This window comes from Octopus bimaculoides, chromosome 14 (assembly GCF_001194135.2).
Source record: "Octopus bimaculoides isolate UCB-OBI-ISO-001 chromosome 14, ASM119413v2, whole genome shotgun sequence".
Classification (NCBI taxonomy): domain Eukaryota; kingdom Metazoa; phylum Mollusca; class Cephalopoda; order Octopoda; family Octopodidae; genus Octopus; species Octopus bimaculoides.
The window spans coordinates 3772803-3779986 of NC_068994.1; positions in this window are offsets into that span (position 1 = coordinate 3772803).

A 7184-nucleotide genomic window follows, 5' to 3' on the forward strand; every position below is an offset into this window, starting at 1 on the left:
CTTGGAAATGGATGCGTGGTATTCAATCAAATAATAATATAAATAATATATATGGGAGAATGTACGAAAAAAACAACAACAGACGAGGACAGGTGGTGTAAACAACAAAAGGTTGTATTAGTATGACGCTCGGGAATACGGAAAGTCTTTAACGTTTCGAGCTCCTGTCTCCACTCATCACACACAAACTTCTGGATTCTACCTTCTTTCCTTCTGGATCTACTCTTTCTGGACTGTTTGATTCTGAACTTTACACCCTCCGGCTGCACCTCTCCTACCCACGGATTACACTGGACCCATCTAAATAATATATATATATATATGGCTTCCATAAAGTCTGTGCAAGATGGGTGCCAAGTGCATTGAAAAGCGGGGAGACTACATATAAACATTATGTACTTATTCCCTTCTTTTGTGTAGATACATTGTAAAAACAAGAGTGTGTTGAAAATCGAGATGGACCTTGGCAGGATTTGAACTCAAAACATAAAGAACAGAAAAAAGTGCATTTAGCCTTTTGTCCGGTGTTCTAACAATTCTGCCAGCTCATCACTTCAACACACACACACACACATATATGTACGCATGCACACACACATATATATACTCATACATCTATATACATTTATACCTGTCTATTTTCTCTCTCTCCCTCTCTGTATGTATGCATGTATATACATGTGCGTGTGTGTATGTGTGTATACACACACATATATGTGTGTATACACACACACACACATATATATAGATACACACATAGATATGTATATATATAAATACATACATACATACATACATACACACACACATACATATATGTGTGTATGTACGTAGTATATTAATCAACCGATTAATAATTAATAAACTATAAAAACATAAAATAGCTTGCATACTCTTATACTGAGCTCAGTTCTATTTTTTCCTATTTATTCTAGAAAACATATATATATATATATATGTATATATATATATATATATATATATGGATATAGATGCAGAGATAGATAAATAGATAGATAGATAGATAAACTGATTGATTGATTGATACACACATACAAATATACATACACACACAGAAATACATATACAAACACATGCATACATACATACATACATACATACATACATATATATATATGTATATATATGCATATACATGTATATATATATATATATATATATATATATATATATATATATATATATATATATATATATATATATATATATATACATGTATATGCATATATATACATATATATGTGTATATATATATATACATACATATATATACATATATATGTGTATATATATATATACATACATATATATATATATATATATATATATATATATATATATATATATATATATATATATACACACACATATATATATATACATACATCCAAACATACCTACACACATACATACGCAGCTTCTCTCTAAATACGCACACAGATATTTCCAAGTTCTGCCCTGTAGATATAAGCTCTCTCTCTAGATTAGCAGATCAATAGACAAACAGATGTAGAAGTCTGTCTGTGCGTCACTACAGTGCAAGAAGCAGTGCATTCCATTCACTCAAGCGTAACGAGTGTCATTAACATAATTAGAACCTTGGAAATTCCTTGCAGTCATGTGTTTAGCTTTGTGTAGAGATATTCCAGAACGCAGATTGTGTGTAAATGTGTGTGTGTGTGTATGTATGTGTATGTATGTATGTATGTATGTTTGTGTGTGTCTTTCAGAGAATGTATGTGCGTGTAAATGTGTATATTTGAGTGTCTTTGTGTATATATGGATGTGAGTGTATGTGTGTATGCATGTGTGTGTGTATTTATGTGTGTATGTATGTGCGAATGTATGTGTGTGTGTATGTGTGTGTATGTGTGTGTGTGTGTGTGTGTGTGTGTGTCTGAACGTTTGTGTGTGTGCATGTGTGTGTATATCTTTCAGTGAGTGTATATGTAAGTGTATGAATACATGTGTGAATGTGTGTGTGTCTTGATATATATGAGTGTGTTTGTGTGTACGTGTATGTGTGTGTGTGTCTGAACGTTTGTGTGTGTGTACGTGTACATGTGCATGTGTGTGTGTGTTTGAGTGTGTATATGTATATGTATCTTATTTTTTCCATGATTTACTATTTTCATTCGCTGGATGGCGACCATACTGGAGCACTGCCATCAAGAGTCTGTCCAATCCCAGGGCTAAATTACAGCAACATTCGTCCTAAACCAGGACTGCCATGTTATGTTGGCAAACAATCTTTACTCCAAAAGTACTATTGCTGAATATCTCTCATTGAGAGATTTACAAGTAGTAATTTTCTAAAGAAATGAAAAGACATGCACTCATTGTTGCCTTATGTGCAGAATACAAATTTAGAAATTGCCAACTTCCTAGATATTACAAGGTTTCAGGTTCGTTCCCACTGCACAGCTCCTTGTGCAAGTGTCTTCTACTATAGCTCTGGGCCTACCAAAGCTTTGTAAATGGATTTGGTAGATGGGAACTAAAAGAGGCCCATCACACATTTGTGTGTTTGTGTGTGTGTGTGTGTGTGTGTGTGTGCGTTTGTTTGTTCATGTGTATTTGTGTGTGTTGTGTGTGTTAGAAAAACTTCAATCAAGTCCAAAAGTCAAAGAGGAGAAATGAGAGATAGTAAAGTGCAACTGTTTCTGATGCCTCCAAAGTGATGCACACAATGTTTCCAGTAACTGGGATGGCTTTAGGAGAGGTGTGTAATGAAGGTCATGTTGTGGCACCTCACTTCTTTCTAAGAATCTTAGAATTTATGCTGCGGAATACATTGAAGTGCTGGAGACAGTTGTTAAGGTCTGGATGAAGGAAGTCTGCAGTAAGGAGGCCATACAGGTTTCAACAAGCCTCAGCACATTTTTTTATGGAGCCCACTTAACCCAGTAACACCAAACTTGTGGAGTCCCTAGTCTGATATCCCATTGACTACTACATTTAGGGTCCAGTTCTATATTTAAGAGATGAAGAATTATGTACATTATTTACATTTGGCAGATATTTGTCCTCATCTTGTTAACAACAAACAAGATGAGGACAAATATCCGTCAAATGTAAATAACATAAATAATGTACATTTGGAGTGTTGTTGAAAGAACGAGCAATACCATAGCTTCACTGAAGGCAGCCATTGTCCAGGCAATGTCCAAAATGAACACGGGTCATTCAGTGCAGGCATGTCAATGATTCTGGTTCCACATTCAATCAATCATTTAAGCTGAAGGCAAATTCAGAGAAATAATCTTATCAGAAAGTTTGTTGGGAATATGTGCACGAATACGTTTGATGTTTGCTAGATTAGATTTGTTTTATTATATTACTAAATGGCACTTCAATTACCTCTCATACTCTCTCTATATATATGTATGCATGCATGCATGTGTGTATGTATGTATGCTAGTATGTATGTATGTATGTATTTCTGTATATATGCATGTATGTCATTATTCACTTTATTTCAAGATTTCTTGCCAATAGAGAAAGAACCAGTTTCTAACCGAGATCCAAGGTTCCTTCATTGAAATTTAACCATCAACAACAGGGTATTTTTGTATGTATATATATGTATGTACGTATGTATGTATGTATGCATGCATGTATGTATGTAATAGCTGACTCCTGGTTCTTTCATCACAATGGTGTATGGAAAGTAATTTTCCACCTGGTTTGTATTTCACTGTTTGATTACTGCTATGATCTTGTCAAAAAGGTTGTTTCTTTGCATTTACTCAAAGAAGATAACCATTTATTTAACTAGGTTTGCATTAATGGTAAAAATTATAGAGGACAGTATTCATAATCCAGAATTAATAACCTTCTATGCCAACATGTCTGTTCTCGAAGCCATGGACATATCATGCTGAACACATTGGTTCTCTTCTGGTCACCAGAGTCAAGCAAGTCTTAGTACTTCGGTGGGTGATTGCTTGGGAAACGTTGGTGCAGGAAGAATCTTATGTATGCTTGTATGCTTGTATGCATGTATGCTTGTATGCTGAACTAAGAGTCCACGAGTCAGGAAAAACAGGCACTTGCATACAGATAAAATATTAATATTTTATACAATATAATGTTAGAGATCCATTTCAGCTGTTCAGACCTTCTGATGAGTGCCAAGATGGGTTCTCTCAAACTTCTGAGCATGAAATCAATTGGCTGAACTGGGTATATAATACTGTAGTGTATAAATAATTAACACACACACACACACACGTGTGTGTGTGTGTGTGTGTGTGTATGGCAAGCAGGTCTAAACTGAAGTTTTTGTCAACTGTTTCCTTATAAATGTTTATATATAAATATGTACCACATTCATACATACATAGACAGACAGACAGACAGATAGAAAGAGAGACAGATAGACAGATAAATAGATAGACAGATAGATAAATAGATAGATAATGTAAAAAGGAGAGAGAGACAGACAGACAGCGAGAGTGGGAGCTTTCCATAGTCAGGAATAATAGGGAAATATAGAGTGATGATATTTGAGAGAGAGATTAGATTAGATAGATAGATAGATAGATAGATAGACAGACAGACAAACAGGTAGACAGAGAGAGGGAGAGAAAAAGAGATAGAGAAAGAAAGAGAGAGTAGGCAATGAATTTCAAGGAAGATCAGGCACATAGATGAACAGACTGACAAACTGACAGACAGACAGTTGGATGGATGGATGGATGGATGAATGGACTGACAAATAGAAAATAGAAAAATTCTGTAGAAATTTTTTTTGGTACAAATAAAAAACAAACAAAAAAAGAAAGAAACGAGCAAGGAAAAAAAAAAGCGATTGGAAAAGAGAAACAATTTATGCAGAATCCAGCAACACCTTCATCTCTGAAGCGAGAGAGAGAGAGAGAGAGAGAGGAGTCATTTGTGTGAAATATGTGCCACTGCACCAGTTAGAAGCAGGGATGCATCCGGTGCAGGTGGCAGCAACACTGGCGTCGGCCATTGCTGCAAATGAACCTGCTGCCAACGTTGTTGTTAATGATTTAGTCAGGAAAGTAGCAGATTATATAACGACCAAGTCACTAACTTCTTCTTTTCCTTCCTTTTTTTGTTCTTCCCCTCCTCCTCTTCCTCCTTCTGCGCCTCTTTCATCATCTGCTCTCCCACACACACACTTTGGTCTGGTAACTAGCACCGCATCACTGAGATAAGTGTGTGATGGAGTGTGGTGTGGTGTGGCATGGTGTGTGCACATGTGTGTGTGTGTGTGTGCACACATGTGTATGTGTATGTGTCTGTTTGTGTGTGTGCACACATATGTGTATGTGTATGTGTCTGTTTGTGTGTGTGTGTTTATATATATATATATATATATATATATATATATATATATGTATGTATGCATGTAAGTACGATATATTGTTGATATATAATAGAAAATATATATGTATGTGTGTATACATATATATGTGTATATATGCATGTATGAATACACACATATACACACACATCCATACACACATATATGCACATGGATATCGTCGTCATCATCATCATCATCATCATCGTTTAACGTCCGCTTTAAACAATGGTGATGATGATGATGATGATGATGTTATCTATGTGCATATATGTGTGTGTGTATGTGTATATGTGTGTATTCATACATATATATATATAAATATATATATATGTATGCATATATCCCTGTAATACAGAGACACATGTGCATGCATGCATACAAAGTTTTCACACACACACAACTATATATGCCTTAGGCCTCTCTTTCTCTCTCTCTCTCTCTCGTACACTCATCCAATGATCAATGTCATAGGCCTAGGCCTCTCCTCGCTACACACACTCCACTCTCTCTCTCTCTCTCTCTCTCTCTCTCTCAGACAACATGCATACACCTCAGTCCCCCTCTACTATTACTACTACTCTTTCCCTCTCTATCACTGCTTCTCTCTTTCTCTCTCACACCCAATTGGAAAATAAATCGCAGTTTTTTCCCCTGACCATCGTATTTGCACACACATATGGAAGATACACGTAACAACAATCAATCACAACATATCTAAGCATGTATAATCTTTATTTGCCCCATTCATTGGTATATACATGCATATATACCATGTGTAGATATATACATACATACATACATACATACATATATATACAGGTATATATACATATATATATATATATATATATATATATATATATATATAATATAAGTATACATACAGGTATATATATGTATGTATGTATTGACTGATTGATTGATTAATATTAATCAATGAATGTTATAGTGTTTCAAGGACTGAGAGTTTCATGCATTAGCATTTATCAAGACCGTGTGTGTGTGTGTGTGTGTGTATGTATATGTATATATACACACACACATACATACATATATATGTTTATATATATATGTACACACATGCACACATACACACATATATATGATGATATGTGTATATATATATAAAGAAAAATAATGTTCTCATATATATATTATATATATATATATATATATATATATATATATATACCTCGTTGCTATTATGTTAAACTGTTGTATGTCCAAATTTGGCCAAATGCGTTTTTTTTTTTTCAATATTTAATTTTGCTTGCAATAGCTGGTTCTTTTGGTCAAACACTAGCACAGGAGCCACTCAGGCGGCCCCTGGTATCAACCACATTCTGATGGTGCTTTTTACTTGCCATCACCATCTATTCCTTAGGTATTTTTCAATGTTGTTGCTGCTATTATTATTATTATTATTATTATTATCATTATTCAGGTCACTGTTTGGAATCAAACTCGGAATCTTGGGGTTGGGAGCCCATGCTCCTAACCACTACACCACCGGCATATGGTGTAGTGGTTAAGAGCACAGGCTACTAACTCCAAGATTCCGAGTTTGATTTCAGGCAGTGACCTGAATAATAATAACAATAATAATAATAATAATATGGCAATATTATTAATAATAATAATGTTGCCATTTCAACATTGTCTCTACTTCTGAGTGTTTTTTTGCAAAAGGTGGCTAGCTGGCAGGATCATTAGCTGGCAGGATCATTAGCTGGCAGGATCATTAGCTGGCAGGATCATTAGCTGGCAGGATCATTAGCTGGCAGGATCATTAGCTGGCAGGATCATTAGCTGGCAGGATCATTAG